This window comes from Haliotis asinina, chromosome 12 (assembly GCF_037392515.1).
Source record: "Haliotis asinina isolate JCU_RB_2024 chromosome 12, JCU_Hal_asi_v2, whole genome shotgun sequence".
Taxonomy (NCBI): domain Eukaryota; kingdom Metazoa; phylum Mollusca; class Gastropoda; order Lepetellida; family Haliotidae; genus Haliotis; species Haliotis asinina.
The window spans coordinates 53,010,309-53,033,655 of NC_090291.1; the positions used below are offsets into that span (position 1 = coordinate 53,010,309).

The 23,347-nt window shown below is 39.3% G+C and overlaps 1 protein-coding gene across 2 annotated transcripts in view; it reads right to left on the minus strand.

Moving 5' to 3' along the window:
• The window catches only part of LOC137257886 (inositol 1,4,5-trisphosphate-gated calcium channel ITPR3-like), a 140,894-nt gene extending 132,751 nt beyond the window's left edge, over positions 1–8,143 (minus strand). For both annotated transcript variants that reach the window (XM_067795379.1, XM_067795378.1), the window contains exon 1: positions 7,971–8,143. The gene's annotated coding sequence lies outside the window, so the exon portion shown is untranslated. The remainder of the gene's footprint in view (positions 1–7,970) is intronic.
• Between the last annotated feature and the right edge of the window lie 15,204 nt (positions 8,144–23,347).

Here is a 23,347-nt window from a genome sequence, read left to right on the forward strand (position 1 = left end):
AGCCTTAGTTCTGACGTACGGAATTCGTTCTCACTTCTGTACTGTAAATCTAATCATACTCTCCCTGGCCAGTATTAAGTCAATATCAGCCTTATCATGGATTCATCCAATGATATATCTACAATGCTAATCGTTTAGAACTAGACCCGATTTTACGCTTACAGTATCGAACTGATCTGGATATGCATAATGAGGTAAATACTACAGTACAACCGGTTTCATATCTATAATATCAGTCCAATCCTGTTATAATAGTATGCATGCAATCTGAAAGTACAAGCGGTTTCATATCTATAATATCAGTCCAGTCCTGTTATAATAGTATGCATGCAATCTGAAAGTACAAGCGGTTACATTCAGCTGACATACACCTGGTTCGATACATGTGTTATCAATGTGTCTATCTCTGTATATAAACATTAATATAAAACATAAATATCAACAATGTTATGCGCCACACATTGACAGGCAGTACTTATTCGGCACTTTGCTGCCTGCATGAGCATTATCACTGATAACACCAGGGACGAGAACGTCACCCTGTAAGTTGTTACCGCAATGCTCTGTCAAGCATCAGTATTGTTCAATTAATCCGATCATACATCCGGATGTCACGGATGACTGAAGACAATTCACCTTCGCTAAACTACACATATTAAACAATATATAGAAAAAACCCACCCCAAACCTGTACACATAAACCCTTTCCGTCTTGGTAAGAAATGATTGCTAAAAGTATATTCGAATGCAGGATTGGGACTTATTGCAGGCATATGTTTATGAATCATTGTCCAATGATGTTCGCGAAAAGGTGAGCATCTTGCCCTTCCACGATACAACGTCAACGCTTGAGAATCAGCATTGTCTGGTAAACCAGACTCCTTTGTGAGCATCATCAACAGTGAAGGTGATGGCAGTAGGTCGCCGTATGTCATCGTAGACCGCATCGCCGGACACCATGACGTCATCACTATAACAACCATTGGCGATTCCGATTAAGAATAGAGGTGCCCAGGAAGATATATGTGTAGCAAGATGGAACTACAAGATTTGAAAGGCCAGTCTCTATTACTTGGTTCCTTGTATGACATCGTATCCCAACTGCTTGGATCGTTCCTCAAGGTGTCCGTCAATGGATTATCTGGTCTACATTCAATATGTACAGCCTGTCATACTACTGGGTTATAGCGATTGCTGGGAAAACAACCAATAAAATAATTCTGTTTTCAATGACAGCACGACTCATATGTTCGATATTACTTCATCGTCAAATGCTTATAAACATCCCCATTCAAGGACCCCGGATGTAAGAGTCCTTGGTACAAAGAGCTTGTCGTAGCGGCCAGGTAAAGGGGATGGGGAGCTGAGTGATGAAAGTGTGATATCTCGTCTGGAGTGGACTCGTGCACAGTTTATAGTTGTTACCATTACGAACAGACGGTGAAATTGCAGACTGAATTAATCAGCATACTCTCGTTGTACATACAATCCTACTGCGATCTATCTGTAGAACATAGTTGAGATTGTTTCCAGAGGACTTTCGTTTGTTATGCGTCTACCACAAGTGAAACACTTGCTGTAGAGTTGACAAAAACAGATTGATAATGGGAGCTAATCTATGTTCAAACATCAATCGGAATCCCTGAATCAGTTATCAATTGAAGCCTATTATGTGTGATGATAAGGTTAATAGTTTAAAGCAACATGTAATTCCGAAGCAAATCGATGTCTATGTTGCCAGTAATCATACGACCAGACCATTATGCGTGCATGTTGGTTGTAACTACAAACAACAAAACATCTGATTATGTTGACTGACAGATGTTACCCAGCACGATGTAGCTACGACTCATTTCAGTTATGGCACACCACTTGACCTGATCACTCTGCATTACAAAATGTAGACTGTGTTATCACACAGCCCAACACATGCATACCTGTTGGGAAGTTACATGCTTTATAAAGTCGTGTTGAGTTTATCAACAAATCTGAACAAATCTCGCAAGATTAAAAGACTGGCGGCCATAGGAGCACACTATGGGTAAACACGCTATGTGTGTTTATCGACTGAGGCTGTTCAGCTTCTAAGACAAAAAAAATATGAAATTTCAACATGTATAGAGCAACGGAATGCCTTTCGTTCAGGATCTTGAAAATATGAGGTTAATGAACGAAAAATCAATGTGAAAAGGATACTTCTGGGGTAATCTATAGGGGCCCATGTGAGGGAATAAGTCAAAGCCTTTCTAGGTGCTTGATCATGTTTGAAATTTTATGCTAGTGCTATTGACACAACTTCAGAAGACGGCTGACAAACCGATCGATTCTAATCAATAATCGGTAAAAACATGTGTCATTGATCTTCTATGTCATGATTCTCTTAAATTTAATTCAACTTTGAAAATCTAAAGTTTTAGATTGTAATTGAAAATATGCGTCATCATTGCTCCAATACTGAGAAAATATACAAAAATCTAAAATGCAAAAATAATAATCACGAAGCAATATTTTACACATAATCACATCCACCCACATCCAATACTGCAATGCAAGGAGTTTGGCATGGGCTGTGCACTGAGTGGTTCAATATATTCTTGAACGTGATATTGACTCGCAATAGTCCTGTACAGTGCAGATGACTTTTTATCTCTATATCGCTCATTCCATCAATTACAGAAATAAATTTGTAAACATTCTTCCCAATGACCGTTGATTCTTTAACCGGTTTTCAAACATAATGCAAAAGAAAAGGAAATTTGACTTTTTAAGGAGATGCTGGTAATGATAAAAGCCAGGTGTAGCTATAATAAACGATGACAGGCGTTCCTAGGTCCGCCCGTTACAAAGCACTATGTAAACAATCACATTAATGTTTGCTTGATTGTTTTTTAAATTTCTATCGATTTCCATTTTTAGCACAAAAATATTGCCTGAAGCTTATGGCGGTTTTGACGTTACAAGTCAATATACAAACAATATCTCATCTGTTACATATTGAACTCATATGCATACAAACAGCCATTTTCTGATTTCCAAATTTCGCTGAGTGATTGATTGAGTGAGTGAGTGAGTGGGAGTCTGGGTGGATGAGTGAGTAAGTAAGTGAGTGGTATCACCCCATAACTATTGCATTAGTCAGAGACCGGCGGGTACAACACAATTTCTGATAACTGTTTCTTTGATGTTTCGCGTCCACGGTCTAATGGTCTCACTGCCGTCGTAAAACCGTTGCCGGTAATGACGATGTATCTGATGTCACGGTGATATCGCTAGTGTTAAAGGCACGACTGATTCCATTCCCCATATAAGGGTATTTTGCAGCTGCTGAAGCGATCGAAATCCCGATTTGTATCAAATATGCACGACGGCCTCCCCCTTTGTGAGAGCTAGTGGCTGAGATATTCTACACCATCCCTCATCTTACACCAACCTTAGGGGTACCAGTCTCTGTGCCCATGGAGTTTCAGAGGCTCTTCAAAACATGGATTTCTCGGCATTTCTACAATAGTAATCGATATGTTTTGGGGATAAATTGAATTTTGTTGAACTAATATGACTTAGTTTGGTGAGGAATTGTCGGGTATCAAATTGAAGACTGTGGCTTTAAGATCTGATGCCGTAGAGGCTGGACGATCGAATCATCAAATTTTCAATCTATTTCTTTCTTCACCTTCGTAATAAAATATTGATGTGCCTTTTTCATGATTTCCCATATCTGACTAGATTTATGCTCTGGAAACGGTTAACAGAACTGATAGAAAAGATGACATTATATGAGAGAGTCGGTCATTTTATTCATGTGTCCTTTGCCTGTCTGTCATTATATTGTGTGAAAGGACCTAACACGACAAAACGTCAACAGAGTGAAACTAACACCATGATGTGTGACCTATGCGTCTGACCCAATCTGCTTTGCACATTTCCCATATAGAATTTACTTAACACCCGTGAATAATACTTCCTTCGTTATGTAGATAAGCCATGTCACTCGATCGTGTATATAATAGAATAACCTATTTTTTCAGATACCCTATTGGTGTCATATCGAAATGATATGATCTACAAATCAGCCGGACTTGTGTAAAGAAAACTGATGATTTCAAAACTTTGATTAAAGATAGATCCTACACGTCCACGGGCGATTGAATATCACGTTAACACAGCCTTTAATAAACTCTGATCAATATCTGACGAAACAGACCATGCATTTTGATATATTTCATACACATAAACTACTGGGTTTATGGTACAAATTTGACTATCATGTGTTTGCGAATCACTATCAAATAGCGTTAATACAGGGGTAAGCGCATCCTGCTCTACCGGTGGCGTCCTCCACAAGTACATGCAAATGCACGTAAAGAATTCCCACAAACAAACACGGAAACACGGGAATCGCATCTGACAGTATTGTCACTTATCCATGATATTTGTTCACACGTTTACCATTAGACAGTGGTCCGACTGGCCCAGAATCGTCTATATACGATCCGTTAAGGCGAAGCTGGGAGTGGAGCGAGAGTGAAACAACAGCATTAAGGTACTCGCTGTCATCTACATATGAACCTTCAACAGATAACAGGTACATTCCCCTGTTGAAACATTTCATAAGAGAGGGAAGCCCTCTGGCAAATTAGCAACAATTTTCATTCGGTCTCAGTCAACTGTGTGTGCTAGTTCATATCACATAGTGGGTATTGGACTATCTGTTAAGAATTTCTCGAGCCATACAGTAGTTTCACAATGACAACCTCAACACGGACATCTTGCTAACTCAATGCACAACATTAATGCGATGTGCATTTGGCTTAAAACACCTTTTATTATTCCACAGGTTTTATGTGAGTATATCAACCGCATATATTTCGCTAATATTTCCATTTAAGTTACAGACTGAACCCTCTAATCAGTCAAGAGACATCGAGAATAAACATGAAATAGTCACTCAAGCGGCATGTTCACGGAGATTGAAGCTTCTGTCGTGTCATTTACTACATGATGTCAAGACTCAGGTTGGACAGATACCGAGTTCTAACCCAGCATTTAGCCATGGTGGTTTAGATATCTTTTGTGTACAATTCCACCGTTTCCACTGTCTAAACGATCGATGAATAAAGAACACCGACAACAGATCTTTCACCTTATACATTTAACCAGAGAGGTGTACCTGCGGCACATGAGATGTGGAAGCGGCCTGAAACATACTCACTTAAGGAAATCTAGAGTTCATCTAACATCTACTGATGCATGACGTTGAGGGCGGTGTGGTTCCTACTGAGATGTTATATTCCTGGTTTATGGTTCTGCATAGAGCAGCCTGCTGTCACATTGTACATCGTGTTACTTACATTGATCAAAATTTGTTTAATGTAGCATGAAAAAATTCGTAAACAATTTTCTGGAAGGTTTAACCTATTTTTCATTTGGTTGCTGTTTAACGCCGCTCTGAACAATACCCTGCTGAATGCAAGTGAGTTGTTACCGGACGCACGGGTGAGTGAGTGAGTAAGTGTGTGAGTGAGTGAGTGAGTGAACGAGTGAGAGAGTGAAGGGTTCACGCCGACTGACATGCAGTTAGCAAAGTTTTCCCATCCGATTCACCGGCGATTAGTGTATGTTGAACTATATTCTCAATCATACTTACATGTATGTAACTTACATAATTACAAGTTTGTTTACCATATGATTGTTTGATGAAACGATAATTTCGAAAAACTGTCCATGAAAGTTAAGGTTTACAATTTGAAGGCCAACTGACATTCTATATATAAGTTGCTATTTCCAACCGCAAATCTACCTACATAATGCACAATAGTTTAATGACGCGTCATTCAATATGAAAGAGTAAATCTATCTTAAAAAGTATGCCTTGTTTTCAACAACAAGGTCAACAAGCGTTTTGCAAAACACCTTAAAAACACGCCTGTATGTTTGAACTAGTTTCTCAAAGAATACCCACAGTCAATGTCATATTACCATCCCTCAAGACGAATTCATGCCAAAGAACCTGCTATGAGACATTTCCACAGCAGGTGACGGAGGAATTTAGAATAAAAGAATTGTATTTAATCAATGTCTTGGAACTACACAGTGCGATGCCTTGCATAATTTCAATGGTTCGAGTTCAGGTTTCACGTTAATCTTAATATTAATAGATATGTGAGCACATCGATCTCTGCAAAGCTATGTACTTGTGCCGGGCTGCAGGGTCCCGAGGGGTTAGGGGATCGGCGTGCTTGATGTGAAACACCTCATTGTATCAGCACAACGGAAGCAGGGAATGCAGGTTTCTTTCAGAGTAAATGTGTTAAAGGTATCGTACCGAAACGAACGTCAGGAGCCAAGTGATTACAACAATAATTACCACTGATGCTCATAACACTACAAGAACAATATCACGATGGTAATACATGCACACATAGCTATTTCCATACATACAGTGGTATTTTCATGCATACAGTGGTATTTTCATGCATATCTTTCTGACGCGTACAATGCTATGTTTTGGGGTTCACGTCGAGAAAATGACAGCATACATACGCAATTAATGACAGGTAACAGATGTATGTATATAATTATGCATATGCACACGTTCACCTGGTACAATGAAGTAAACGATATGTTTTTTTATGAAAAACAAAAACACGATTAATTATGAGAAAACATAATATAATTAAATCCCTAGATTTGAATTTCACACACGATTGGACATTGTCGAAGGAACATCGACATCTACACGCGTGTTCACTGCTACAATAAATTAACTGCAGAAATGTATGGATAGAGCATGTGATATGAGTAAAGTGCCATCAGATACGACTGCAGAGCAACGAAGTACACCTGAGTACACTGTCATTGTATATATTATTGCATACTTTACTGTACACTGTGAAGAAACCCACATATCGCGTTGCCAATGTATACGGTGAGAACAGGCTTGTGAATGGTTAACGGTGATAGGAATTCTCCTAGTGTTTATTTGTAATCGATTGCATACAGTTATAGACCTGACAAGCAGGATGTCATTGCGGGTACATGTGTTACACACGAGACCAATAGATATATATGTGACTCGGTGTCAGTCACATTGGACACATACGGATGCATAATTCACAAGCTACGTCAAACATGGTCCCACGAGGACTCCATACTTGGTTATTTATACTTCAATAACTACAATTGTTGAACTGCACAGAAGTCAAGGTAGCCAGGTTAGTTACACTTGGTCTCAATACTGCACCATCGATGCATTTCCACATGCTCTCTGCTGCTTGTATTTGCCACCAATTATATAGATTATACAATCACTAGTGAAGTAGAAGTAATGCAAGCATACCCAGCCTTCCCTGTTTGAATCCTAAACTATTCAGCATATTGATGTATGTTGGTATTGTTTTGGATAAGGAGAATGTTGTCATTATTACGCCTGACTTGGGTGTGAGTGAGCCTTATACTATAGCAATTTAACTGGATATCCAAATACCATCGTAGGGGATTCGAACCTGGACATAGTTAACTTCCTAATTCATTGGAATGACATTTCAATTGAATTAGCAAGAATGTGAATATGTCTTATGAAATGTTACATGTGAATATAAGTTCCGATGCTATGCCCCCTTAATCACCGCCCTACCCCCACCCCTCCCAATCTCGTGAGAGAATAGTGATGAAATAATTTGCAACATCAAAGCTACAATGCCACCACATATAAGTGTTTCTCTTCATCATTGCCAGTGCTCAGAATATCATGGGGAGATGGAAATATTGTTTATCAGGTTACATCACGTATCTGGGGAGGTGTCGGCACCTCTGGTGGTGCAACAATACACGTAGATATTATTTTGTGATTAAGACACTGGCTCGCCTAATTGATTGCCACGGTTCCCAAGGCCATTGTACACGAGGTCTGTGGTGATATATGATCCCCCCACAAGAGTCACCAAAGTTTGTCAAACTTATGTTATACCTACCGACTTGTAAACTGTAGGTCGGGTACAACACGCGCTATACGTGTCTACATTCTCCTCGTGGTAGAAAATCCTTTCGTTATCCTTCAGAAAAATCACACTTACAAAAAAGTCACACAAACATAGGCGTTAAATTTACATCCCAAACTCAGCAATGTTGTGACTTGATCACTACTGAAGTCATCTCTTTTGCCACAAGAGGAATCGAATTTCACAAATTGAAGAGTGGCCAATCAAATCATCCCGACAGAAAAGGGAAACGACTGGAAATCGCTCATCAGCCAATCAAACGAAACAGCCAGTCCATTACTTCCAACATTCATCCCTGGGTTGGTTGGCCTTTCACAATCACAAGGAATGTGTCTAACGCAACAATTACTAGCTTACTCGTATCGCTAATAGCAGTGGAGTTGGAGCAACATGGTGCGTGCTGTGGGCGCGCAGACTCGCCTGCCGTGTGCTTTGTTTCATCTATCGAACATGGCTGACTCGGGGGACTGGTCATAATTGTGTTGGTGAATTAATGCCGCTTCACTGTTTGTGATCTGTTAAGTATCGTCATATCATAACAGATATCTAGGGGAATTTATCAAACAAAAATTGCGTGTGTGTTACCACAGGCATTTTACAGCATCGATCTGTGTTAAGACTGCGGATGTTCTTGTGAGATTGGGTGTGTTAGGTAGTTAGGCGAGACAGTAAAAGACCACTTACTGACTGGATTCATCTTTTCATTGAAAGTCAAGCTGGGAAATAACTGAAGAATCCAATACACTTTGGCAAATACTCAGTGTTTAATATGGGATGTCCTAGCAAAAAACAAAGAAGGTCACCTTTTTCAGTGCCACTCAAACGTTAAGTGGACAATGCTTGGGATGTGTCGATACGAACCTCTCTCCTACAGTGTGTTCATTTCGCGTGTACTTTCTACATTGATCTTGTTTCGTGTTTGCTTGATGCTACCAGTCATTTCAAATGAAATCATCTGGACACTGTTTCTGAGTAAGGAATAGATTAATTCATTATCAACTCCAATGAAAATTGAACAGTTGGCATCTTTCCAAGTAATAACTACAGCAGCACAGCGGGTGGGACGCGGTACCTTTCCCATATAGAACATTATGAGGTGGAAGTTAATAAGTGTATGTACATCAGTTCTGTGAACACTTCAATTAAGAGATGGGTTTAGTTCAGATTCAAATGTCAGTTGATGCAACCCCAAATAATCTTTCTTCGTTTTGATATCACATTTCTCCTCAACATTGTCGAATATAGAAGATGATCCCTTCAAATGTCTAAGGCAATGTTTGATATTGTCATTGATAGAAGACTCGAAGTTAATATATATATGAACGGACGTTGATTATATCCTTTCAGTTTGAGCCAGCTGTCACCCTTAGCACAGCAGCCCCCAGAACAATAACAACCATACATACAAATGACAGTAAATCCATGGTGTTATAGAACGTAAAAAGTTCACGATGAAGAATTTTACTACAATTATGCATCTGTTCTGTCAAGTTGTCTCCATACTAAAACCCAAATACATGTCCTGACTGTAAGAGATCAATAAAATCAAGACAAATCTGACACATACACACTATATGTATCTTTCAGCAGCGTACAGTATATGGTAGCCTGTCTCACAGTCCCTGAACCACATTATTTTCCCTACAGCCTAGCCCTCTCTGCATAGTATCGGCTCTAAATAAAGCAAGCATTTCCGTAGGTTCTGAATCTCTGGTCTCCATTGGGTTCATTTGTTACTATCAAAATTATGTATATTCAGAAAAAACATTATTCTAAGTATATGGGTAAATTCACGTATACCCATTTAAACTTTATATGCTTGGCATTTTCTGGGCAGTGTCGTCACTGTCTTCGAGGTTCTATAATCAGAGGTCCATGACAAGGTACCAGGCAGGTCACAGAATCAGCACCAGTACCTGACCACGCAATGCTCTGTCGGCTCTTAATGCCAACATCTGGTCACCTCTTCTTTTCCAGAATACCCACAGCGTCAGTACATTGCGGAAGTGATGTCAAAATCGTAAAATTCGTGGTATTCCTCTTCTTCTGACAGTATTGCTGAATTAAGAATAGTTTGAATTGTTATTGGTTATTAGATGATAGATTTACCTGGATGCACAAATACGAAATGCATAATTAACTTTAGAGTTCAGACATGATATTTCGTAGTTAAAATGTAACTTCTCATGTCAGTGACCATTTTGAGTATAATGCTACAATGCTAATAAGATAATTACGGAATAAATATTCATAATGCTATATTTCATATTTACCACCAGACGCACTGCAACAGACACTTAGTCGATCCGTTAATACGTTCTGACGGGGAGTCAACAGAATCGAGAAGCATTAATCTGTCTTAGCCGTTTAATAACATTCAGTAAGGTATTATGACACAAACAAAAAGTGAAAGCATATGCTATGCCAATAATACTCCAGGACAAAAACTACGGCTCACCAACCATTATGGAAAACACACGAACATGACACGATGCTATCGGACCGTTTCATGTACACGCAGCCGCGACTGATTGAAAACCTGGCACATTGTATGATATTCATGCACCCTAATGAGTCGCAGGTAAGGCAAGGTTTTAAGGTATAATATGGAGAGTAAATAGGGTTTCATAATCATAAAGGTATCGAGTTAAATGTCATAAAGGTTTTACTGAAAAGCTACAACGATTACTCCACAACCTGGGTCGTTGGGAGAGATTTACAGGCCAGTTTGCCGACAACAGAGTGCTTAAGGTTTTACGCCGCTTTTAGACATATTCCAGAAATCTCATGGCATTGACACCAGAAACTGGCTTCACATATCGTACCCATATGGGACATCAAACCCGGTTCTCCGGCCTGCAGCTTTAACATGAAGCTTTAAACTCATCGCCCCTTTTCATCTCGGATCATTTCAAAAAACCAATTAAAGCTGTATCATGGGATAAGTCCAAATATAAAGGGGAAAATAATCGATGTGAAATGTCCTAACCTCTTGATAGCACTCCGTACATTGTTGACTGTTGTGTTGCTTTCACTTAAATGATATAATAATCAGTTACTAAAATCCGAGGTGTAATGCCATAATAACATGCAGCAACCAGGGCCCTTATTCTCGAAACGTTCGTAGCCCTAAGAATTCTTAACTTTAATCGTAGCCAATGTGTTAAGAATGGGTTTAAGAAGTACGCAGGGCTACGAACGTTTCGAGAATAGCTAGCCTGATGTATATTTTTACGAATATATCTCAAACTCTGTCGCTAATCTCTATGCCACTAAAGATGGCTGGCTGTACTTTTCACACTCATTACACTGGTTTCTAACAAAGAAGTTAAAACAATTGTTTGGACTGATGGAAAGAATGCCATATTCATATATTTGTAGTTTAATTAGTGATTAGCGATCAAAATACACGATGTGATATTTTTCTCTTACTCCAGACCATTTCAGACGCCATTGTTCCTACTAAGGGAGTTCATCTATGTAACTAGTTCAAATTATGACTCCGAATGGAATCATCACCAAACTCACAGTGCACGTGTTGTTTCAGGATATGATTACGGGGGATACAGCCAGTGATCAAATCACTTCACCGTACTGAATGATGCGCAAGTATAATCCCATTCCTTGCTGCCCTCGGGCGTGTTGACCGAGGGAACGTCGCAATATTGGAATGTGTGGGCGGGTAGAGACGGGATGGGCGGTGATAAATGGCTCTGAATCTCCGAGAAAAGGTTATTTTAATATGAATCATAAAGTACACGGGTAACCATGGGAACGAGAAGGCCAAACATATGACAAACAGTGGAATAATTTGATCAGGATGATTACACAATTTTCAGAGTGATTTCGTTATGTGAAGGTGGATATCTATTATGTGATGAGAATGTTATGACAGTACAACCGGCGGAAAATTATTACACCCACGTAATACTGTCACTGGTGTAGTTGATCACCCCGAGTCTTGGCATATATCGCTGTACATTCTGCCCTACCTAGACGAAACATGTATTTTTTATGTCAGAATGTAAACCTAAATACATTGCTCACTGCCTCATTCGCTCATCCCCCTCATGAAACGTTCGTTCTTGTTTATGATGTTTTCAAAATGTGACAGCATTCATGCTCCATAATGTCAGAGGCAAGGCCTAATGTCACCCACGCTTAACACTGCAGAGAGATCAAGTAACAGAATCTCGGCGAATCATGGAATCCAGCCAAAGATCTTCACATCCTAGCACGGGTAAGGGCTACAACTCTGCATCGTGCACTTGTGGCCATTGAACGATATGCTTTATAAGATGTATTTTTCATCATATTGTAATATCGACGCTGTTTTCTAGCTACACAAGTTTTAGACACGGTGGAACATGCTCTTTATGCCAATATTTCAAGAGCCCCAAACGATTCATGCCCAGAAGCTGTTTTACCTAGGTGACAACATTCAATACCTCAGAAACATTGAAGGTAAGGTACTCGTATATATGGCATTTAGAAATATTGATCACAACTGACGAAAGGATATCGGATGCAATTTCTCGTTTCAGCTGTGCCATGTGTTCACGTGCTTTTCTTTCATGTGGACAATTTACTTGCCCTTGCGTGTGTTTGTGATTAATAGCTTCCATGGAGCAGAATACGCTCACATTTATCACGAACGTCTTAAGTCATTTCAGTTTGATAAACACATGCTCATGATATTGTCGGAATCACGCAGAGATTCTTATGAATATGGAAATTGTTTTGCCGCTTTTATTTACATATTCAGTCGAACATACGAATACTGAGTGACGAGTTCCCTCCATCTACATCTTGAGAGGACGTAGAGATTACGCAACACTCCCCACAACTGTACTACATCGATGTGAAGGAGACAAAGGGTGGTGAAGAAGTACACGACGTCGCTGCAAGACGCCAGGAACAAGGTGGTGTCGAGACGAGAGTTGTTCTCGTTCCAGATTAATGACCCTTCCAATGGCTGTTCACGGAAGCACTTAGTCGTCTACCTGATGATACTACAGCAGGACAACAAACAAACCTTGCTCGAGTAGGGGACCGTCCTGGTTTCGCTAGACAGTAGGCGTCAGAGATCTTGTTTGGCTCACTCCGCCTAACGATAAACACTCCAATTTCAAGACATTCTCAATATTCGTCTTATTGAGAATGTCTTTCGAAAGTAACGACGGCATGAATTTGATGTTCAAAACGCTTAATGGCATGGTGTTGGATGCTCTTATTTTGGAAAGTTTCTTATTTGATACCATCGGCAACTAGATAACGAATTCTCTGGCACAAACATTCGGACGTAAGAGATAAAACAGGTTAGTTTATGTACATCTGAGTAACGCTTACACATCGCAGCGCCATCATGAACCTCTATCTTTAGTGGTTCAGGGAAATATGTACATGATACTATTTTCACGAAATGGGTTTACAGTGATATGAGACAGATGCTATGACCATTTTGTTACAAATGTACACATGCACGCACTAAATAAAATATAGGTTATATGTTATCCGAGTATGTATGAGACACGCCCATTTCGGTTGAACAGTGTTAGGACTCACCAAGCTGTTGCACGTTTTAACGAATGCAGAGCAAATCGTGTTTTAAATGGACAAATGCTATGTTATGTTTTACCTCTGACATATAATAAAGTAGTCGACATTATCCATGCAGCCAAGATTTTGAAGATTTATTGTGCCTCACATCCCTGACATCTGTGGATCCACAAATCACCAGCGCTACCACAATTTCAGATAGCTAGCATGTGTGATATTTTGAAATATGCTTTTGCGAATAAATAATTTGTAATGATTCAGTGATTTATATATTAAGTCTCACTGTTTTCTACACAACGTTGCACTCCGTCCTTGAATGACCAGTTTTGACTCGACATTGATTACAGTCAATCGAACATGTTCATCGTCGTCCTCAACTCCAATTCTGTTTTGTTGTCAGTTATTTCTCTGTTACAACGACATGGATGACTAACATTCAAATAGAAGAAAAGGCTGCTTGAGTGTAGTGTGAAACTCGGTATACCAACAATCACTCCAAGCAGTGACAGAGAACTATACACCTGATGACCATCCCGCATGTATTAATATCACCTGTGTGTACTATAGCACATGAAGACTAACACATTAATATCACCTGTGTGTACTATAGCACATGAAGACTAACACATGTTTACCCAATGTATCACAAGTGAAACTATACAATAACAACATAGATACACAAACGTCAATACCCTTTCCATAACGATAGCAATAAATGTCACAAAAACCATGCTCTTAATTTTCAGGAATATCTTTCTTAGAGTACCAGTTTGAGGTGTTCAAAGATCACTATTAAACAGTGGCGATACCAGATGTTCGTGAAAAGATGAGCGTATCCTGCCACCCCAGAGCACCTGTTGAAAACAAACGCATAGGCTAAAAAAACACCAGACACCTATAATGTATCGTTCCGACTATATTACAAGCATGTTTTTGTATCATCATAAAATCATCTCGTACACATATCCACAAGTATATTTTAAGACATAGAAAACTCCTGACATACATGGACTGACATACATGGACTGACATACATGGACTGACATACACATACATGGACTGACATACATGGACTGGTGGGAAGGCCAAAGGGTTAAGGCCTAGATACGTCCAATGTGTGATGACCATTTTCAATGTCCACTGCCTTCATATTGCTTGAATATTTCTAAAAGTGGCGTAAAACCAAACTCACTCACTCACTCTGACGTTATAAGCGTCACATACGAACATATCGCATATATGTACACAATCACAGACATGTAAACAGACATGAAACACTCTCAGATGCAAACCACACGTGAAATTATCGGAAATGTAAACAAAACACATGAAACAGTCGCATATGTATGTAACCCACTCGTAAAGCAATCATACCTATATGAAAACACACGATTGGATCAGTTCAGCACACACGAAAAACACACACGAACCAATCGCACATATATGTAACACATATGTGAAATAGTCACACCTGTATGTGACACACATATGTGTTATGCACTCATGGGCCTTGAAATATATACACAACATGTGCCACGTGCGTAAGAAAACCATTATATGCACATCTTACTCGAAAACTGTACTGTGTAATATAGCAGAACATGTCAGTCATGTCATGAGCCATTCGTAAGAGCAAGAATCATCAAAAACATTAACGAAAACTCATTTGCAGCTGAGACAAGTGTTACGTACATACTTTGGCAGAGCTACAGTTAAAAATAACATCAATTAAAGTTACCAAACCCTTTTTAGAATCTGCTAAATGCAAGACTGCACGATTCCGACTACACCAGAAACAGGTAGTTGTGAGTCACGATCCAAACGTGACTGCTCATCCTTGTCACCTGTCACATACATATGCAGGAGCAATTGTACATTAAAAGGACATGATATAGTAGCATTTAGGAATTGCCTCGGATGTCAGTGTTCAAAATGCATTCCTCTAATCATCCAGAATTCATATTCACATGAAAACGGCATATTACAGGAAAATATTATTCATAATTCAAGGGATCCCAAATGTAAATGATATTGTATAAAGTGTATTTCTTACCGTATCTCACACTGTCCAAGTGCAGTTTAGCGATGACCATTATGAAAATGCTGTTCTGAGACACGTGAGTGAGTGAGCACGGTTCGATTCTTACTCCGGCATCGATAATAAACATCACTGAACGGCTAACAGTATATCATCTGTTACACAATGAACCCTTGTGCATACAGACTGCCATTTCTTAATTTAAAAATTATGAGTGAGTGTGAATCCAGTGATATCTGTAAACTGCCGCACAAAGGAAAACATTGGTGTGTAAAACTGATACACACAAGAAATGGTTATATGACGGTAATGTAGAAGAGATTTGGACCTTGAGCTTGCAATCCTTCTATCTGTTATAGAAGCGTATAGAACATGTAAACAACGTGTAATTCACGAAATCCAGTTTTGAAGTGTATATTCTCTTGCCCGAGATCTTTAATGAATAAAATAAACTGACTGCGACTTCTGCATGTGTGTTTTTTATATAAGGTGTAACACATGTCGACAGTAACACAGTAACGCCATTTTCAGATAAATAAAGTCTGTATGGATGTAGTTCAGAGTGAAAACATCGGCAGGAATCACTATGACAAGTAGCAACAGCATGCATTATACCATCCAAAACGTGAGAGATTTATCAGCTCCAGGCTATCATCTTAATATGAAACAACGATACTGATCGCTCTGTAATGGACAAACGACGTCTAAAGTGCTGGAAAGGAGGTGTTTTAGGACGCCTGAGATTTTCAAATGGGCACTCTCTACCAAATAAACTTGAGTGACGAGCCTAGTGGCTTCGTGTAATATTCAATGGACTTTTTCCTTGTGGGTCGTATTTCATGTCATTATAGCCTGAGTGCGAACCACTGACAGTTAGTAAATTAAAGGGGAGCATAAATCCATTTTAGCTTTGGTGATAGTTTGGGGTGAACGTTTGGATGGGTTTGCAAATCTTTGATTTGACGTTTGACACATGATGAACAATTATGGGAATTGATCCCTTGCTAAACATTGTATGAATGGTAGAGGCAAATGTGATCCCTTCAACATCATTATGCCTTGTTCCGAGGTAGGATTCAAAATCAAGTATCACTTACGTGTATGTTTATACTGTGTGTTACTACACTATCGGGGCGGTGGGGATACAATGTTTGAAGCCCATTGCTGTTATCCCCGCCGTGATATTCTTTTTATGTTGCTAAAAACTACGTCAAACTAAACTCACTCACTCACTACACTTTCCTTGCAAACTTCAGCTGCGAGTTTGAGGACTTTTTTAAATGTTTTTAGTCAAAATAAAGTTCCGGATGTTTGCTCGGGTGTCGTGTAACAGTCGTTTCTAAGATCTGATTCATTATTACATGCTTGTGATAATTCGAACCTTCAAATGGACTCTAAGAAGATATTTCTTATGATTGCATAAATAGTACTTCTACATGACCTCGGGTTGGAATTAGCGACCAACGGGATCGGGTGATCAGACTCGCTTACTTGCTTTGACAAGTCATCCTATGCTGTGCTCAAACTGGTGATCACTGGATTGCATGGTTCAGATTCGAGTATTTACAGACAGTCGCCTTTTAGCTGGATTATTGCTTAGAACGGTGTTAAACGGTAAACAAACACATGTTTATGTACTTCAAAGGTCGTGACGTCTTTGTTCCATGACATTGCTGTGTGGCTATGGCCCGGGTAGAATAGATTTTCAGCAGCCCATGCTTGCCATTATGCGTGTCGTAAGAGCTTGCGCAGATCGATGCTCATGTTTTTGATCACTGGATTGTCTGGTCTAGGCTCGGTTATTTACAAATACATCTGGAATATTGCTGAGTGCGGCGTATAAACACACTCAGTCTATCACTATCCAGTCTCAAGGCGATGTTTATTTCGATCGGAAGAGTACACGTAGACACCAACTGAACAGAAAAATATTTATGTCATTTTGCCAACAACATGAACCTACACGGATTGTTGTAAGCCCGGTTTCCTCGTCAGGCTTAGACTATAACACGATTCCTCAAATATATTTTGTTTGAGATCGCTGGGATCAATTTTGTAATCGTTAAACCTGGCACAAATTTCATTCACACAATTTCTGAATGGAAAACCTAAGTTGCTACTCACATCAGCTTAAAGAATGAAACTATTTTCGTGGACAAACACATACTGCCATTAAAACCCACCACTATACAGAGTGAAGGCCTGGGAGATCGACAAGATGGAACAGACTTTATGAAGACAGGTGCACCACGGTCGCAGACTCATTTCAGGAGATACAGGCCCCACACATACCTACACTGTACCTCGGAATCGGCAAATGACTAACAAAAAAAAGCTATTCTCAAGAAATCGCCGCCAAGGAACACTGCTCTCAAGAATCTCTCATCACATTCACATTTCAAGGTTGCCAATTAGAGAAATTACGTTTAGTTCTTGTTGCGGCATCTGACACGATAGGCGCAAACACTGTTGAACGTGGTGAAATGGTTTTACCGGAGCTTCAGGCTTCTGGGCTTTGCTCCGTCTGTTTAAGTTTTGTATCGATTTATTCCAGATAATACGTGTATCTACATGCACAGTGCTTGCAATGCCATGTCGATTGAATTACGAGGGTAACAATCAATCAAGATTTAATATGGAACTCCCATCCTCAGATCTAAAAGTATTGGCCTTGGGAAATGTTCAAAAGGACATATAATCTTTAAAAAGTGTAATCGTAGGCATTGATCGTGGTTTGATGACTACGTGAAGACAACACTTGCTTAAACCAACAGCTAAAGGCTCGACTGAAGTCGCAGTAATGAAACATGGGATACTACAAGGTATTTCACTTTCCCGTGTACTCTATCGTACTAGTGTTGATATTACCTTATCGATGTGTGTGTTTATAGGATTTACATCAGAGAAGAAAACGCTAGGTGTACAGCTTCAGGAAATAGCCGAATACACTTAGCTACTGGTGATTACTCTCTGATGAACTACAACCAGTGAGTGGATAAACAAAAAGTGTCATTTCGAGCAAAACGATTTTGTGTAAATTGATAGCACACAGTTACATTAAGCAGGTCACGTGACCAATGCAAACAAAGTGTTAATAACTGTGTTTTGAACCTGGAGGAAATGGAGCATTTATCCATCTGACTGCCAAACATCAGAGTGGTGGCTGTTAGCTACGGTGTACACGGAACAAAATGGCTACTCTCTGTTGGAATACTATGCATTATCCTTTAGAATAGAAATGGGCGCCGAAGACGTCGGCGGAATACGTACAGTAGTGTTTAAAAAAACGTCCATAGATTAAGACTGTTACGGATGATCTGTCTGGTGTATTTTCACGATCTCAATCAAAGCATTATGCAAGGTTTCGAAGTTTTCATGTCCGTAAGCACCGCTGTAATCAATGAGAGAAAGTGTCAGTGAAACAATTCATATATTATTTCTACCGAAGAGAAGAAACATACTATGGGTCATTTACTAGAATGAGTAAAAGCATTACTCCTCATGTGAGGCTCATGGCCACAGTCGGATCATATGGCAGTAGTATAATTATTATAATTATGTAACAGCAAGTTCATCGTTTCAGTTCCTGATAGACTGGAGTGCTAACATTAGCCAGTGTCAGAGGCACTATAGTACATCCGGTCTGGATGCAAAACAACAGGTTTTGTGTGTATCTGATTACAGATTTCCACATGCATCAAACACGGGGCATGAGGCAGTTTGACTTACGTACATGCTTGTTTGAGTTGGTTTGAAAAACGCACGTGCATTGAAACAGTTGCCGGATTGGTACATGTTCGTAATGTTGCTGGGATAGTTCACACAGAGTAGTTGGGGGAAATGTGGGACATGGGAATTTGGTTTGTTGAAGCACAGGCTCTCGTGTCTTTAAACATTAAAGGTGAAAAACATAATTGAGATGACCCAATATTTCATGATCATGATTTACTAATATTGTCCTATGAAGCATTTCTAGTCGGGGTCATCTCAATTGTTCTTTTTTTCATTCTTTAAGGCTTGTGGTTTTAGGGACAAATGTCGTTTATGGTGAGTCAAATACGAAGTTTTAATGGAATATATGCATGTGTACATACTGAGACGTTCACAATATAAACAAAAGAGACATTTTGACATGTACCAGGAACCATGTTTACATAACTGATGTCACATAAAATGTCCAAATAAAACGCTAAAACATTTGAAGCTTAATGAAATCACAAAGAACAGCCCCGGTGACATCAGAGGTCATGAAGCGGACAATTCAAGACCTATATTTTCGAAACTCACTTATGACTAAGACAGTCGTAAGTTAATGATAATGCCACTTGCGACTATCGTAGCGCTTAAAGACCTTCGAATATACAGGCCCTGGGCCCGTTTCACAAAGCTATCGTAGCTACGACTGTCGCGATCGAACCTCCTATACTGTAACAGCTTCCTGATACGGGGATAAGAGCTCACGGTTTTTAGGTGCTTTTGCAAGACGCCTCATTTACGAACATCATGGTATCTGTATTTTATCATAACTTTATTTAAAGGGCATTATTCCTGACTTACGTCCGTGGATTTGTTTAAAAAGCGTACGTGCCAGTCATTATGTATGATGGAATTACCCAGCATTGATTGTAACGCTGGCACGAACACAAACCTATTTATCCCAGCAGCTAATTTATAAATTTTTAAACATTACAACTAACTGCACAATAAATAGTGCTATTAGAACGATACACAGTCATTTGTATTACGCAGGCGGGGCAGATCGAATAACAATACAATCAACAGATGGGACACAACGCTTGTCACTCACTTCCCAGCATGATGTGGGGAATAACAGATCGTGTAGTACCATCCAACACTACAATTAATTTGATAAAGGAAATACTGGTATTTAGGAAAGTGCCATTTTAATAATTAAAGCCACAACCAGATGTGACCGATAGCTATAGTCTAAGGCACATTATAAGATGTAACAGTTTAATGGTCACAGGTTATTCCAACCAAATCATAATGCTAGCATACAAACATATAAATATCTTCAAGCGTATTCTTGTATACTCAAAACAAATACCCTAATTAGTGAATGGGTACTTAACTTAACTGATGCTTAACTTATATGTATATCTGAATCTGATGGGAGACCTTCAGATCTCGATAACTAAGAAGGATTGGCGATGTTTCATCACTCAGGGGATGAAGATAATTAAATAACAAGGGCATTAATCACTCCATTATGTACTGTCGAACAGTCGAGAGTAAGTTTCTATACATGGCACCTTGCCTTACTGACCCACACACTGTACCGGTCCAAACACCCCAGGTTCACAGCAATAAACATACCGACTTGAACATCCCTCCGTGTACAGTTAGTGCATCGTCAAAGTGTATTAAGTACTGACGTGATCGTCATCTGTTTGTAGTTACTAATTAATGTCATTTAGTGCTGTTGTATAGTAGTGGTCACTACAGGCCAGATGTGAGCAGTGAAGAGGTAATCGGGGAGGCTAATGGCTGTAAAGTGGACTTGGCTCATTAAACCGACTTATTCTTGATCTCCCTTGTTACACCCTCAACCTCTACCCTGGTCAGGTGGTACAGCGCTCTAGGGGAAATATGACACTTGTATCGTCAGTTCATTTGCTGTTGCGAACTGTTGTAGGTGCAAAAGTCCCTTTGGACAAAAGCTCCTCAAAGAATTACCAAAAAACTCCTCACTTTCATTATTAATGGGGACAATAATAATTTAAGACGAGAAATATTTATTGACATGAATAATTTTGTATATGGACATTTTTTTCAAATAAAATACTCTCTTCCTACTTGAAATATTGTATAATGTGAGAAATGTTTACATACTTTTATAAAGTAGCTGAATCAAGGGTTTTTTGACAGGGGTGTTGAAAGTACTAAGGGTTTTTTGTCCGTGACAGGGGTCAATAGGTATACCTATAAGACATATATACCCTGTCATCGGAGTTACCATCTGTTCATATTCATTGCGTCACTCACACGTATCAATAACAATGATAACATGGACACTTGAGTGGTCCTGAACTCCACGCATCACAGGACGTGATGTAAGTACATACATACTACTGTGGAATGTGCATGAAAATGAAAAGTCAGTGAAGCGAGAAGCGGGAGTTCTAAATAGATAAATATGCATGTAGGCATGCTGGAACAATTTTTAATATTTTTGTGTATGGATGCAATACATAGAAGTAACAGCATTTCAGACGATTATTATGTTATCATGTAGCGGCTTCGACTAGAACAAAACGATACACACGAATCACCGTTGAATGAAAGAATGACAAAAGGTGACTGGAAAAGATGAATACTGACTGACAAATGGATGAGTAAGTTATGCATTTGCTCATGGAATGACAGATGGACGATTAAATAAATGACACCTCATGATGTTTTAAGGCTCACTGTGAACGAATGAATGATGAAATAGCACATACGGTTCAATTTCTCTTGCACATATATAGTATTTTATATTGATATGTAATGGTAATTTAAGTGTGCCTCTGCTGGTAGATGAAATGTTTGTAAATTCTAATATATGTGAATATGGTAGACCCCAAGGCTCCATTTTACAACATCACTTCCAAAGGTAATTACAAGGCTAGATGTATTGACTTTCAAAGTCAAAGTTAAAGTCAGATCAACACTCTGAGTAGTTGTCAACATCTTTGATCTTACAATTAGCATCAATACCAAACTCGGTGGCGTTATTTAGGTCAGATAGAAGGTAGCGGATGTGACATTCACACAATACCACCATCACTTTCCACGGGCAATATATTACATTACCCCGAGCTGGCGCAGGTCACCTGGTATTGATGACACTACAAACACCGCGCAACACATGTCTCTTGCTAGCAGAGCACTGTTTAATGCCTCGGGGTACTTAAGTCCTACTTTGCAAACTGCCATACGCTTGTATTATTTTATTGCCAGTCAATAGGCTAGGCCACATATCGTTTCCGATATTTACAGACAGTTCAAGTGTTTATCAACAAACAATTAACAGTTGACATATGCATGTGTAATTAACATTGTACATTGCTTAGAAATACGTCTAAATTACAAAGCTGTTCAACCATGGCTGTACATGTGTTGTTGTGGATTTGATTAGCAGGAACGATAAAAGCCATGTTGTATATTTAATGGAATAAAGGGCTGGAATATTATTTGTGTCAAAATCTGATGATTCACCCATTTGTTTATGGACATTTGCAATCAAACACTTTTATCTTGGCGATGTTGAGCGGGGTGTTTCTTACTTTGATGAAATAATTAACACAAGTAGTCATTCGAGAAATGCACACGTGTTGGTAGAACTCCCTGCGTGGGGTATTATTGCTTAAGTAGTGGAAGGGAGATAACTCGGTTTTCACGTCGATTTTAATTACGATAGTGGCATAAAAGCACAGCGCGATTCAACTGATTAGAACTTAGGTCCCCACGGCTCAAGTCACGCAGTGTCAGAGAATGCCTCACTTCACGAATGTGTTGTCCGACAATTTCGTTTTTCATTCAATGACTGTTTTTTGGATAACTTTCAGATTACTTTTAACGCTCGTGTGAAGCAATACCAAATTGAAGTTATATTTACACACGAAAAAATAAATTAGAGACGCTGTCGATTTTTATGAGTAGAATGTTATTCGATACGGAGCGTATATGGCGTGCAGCGAACCCATCCCCCCAAAAAAACAAAACAAAACAAAACATATGAGCCTGTAGG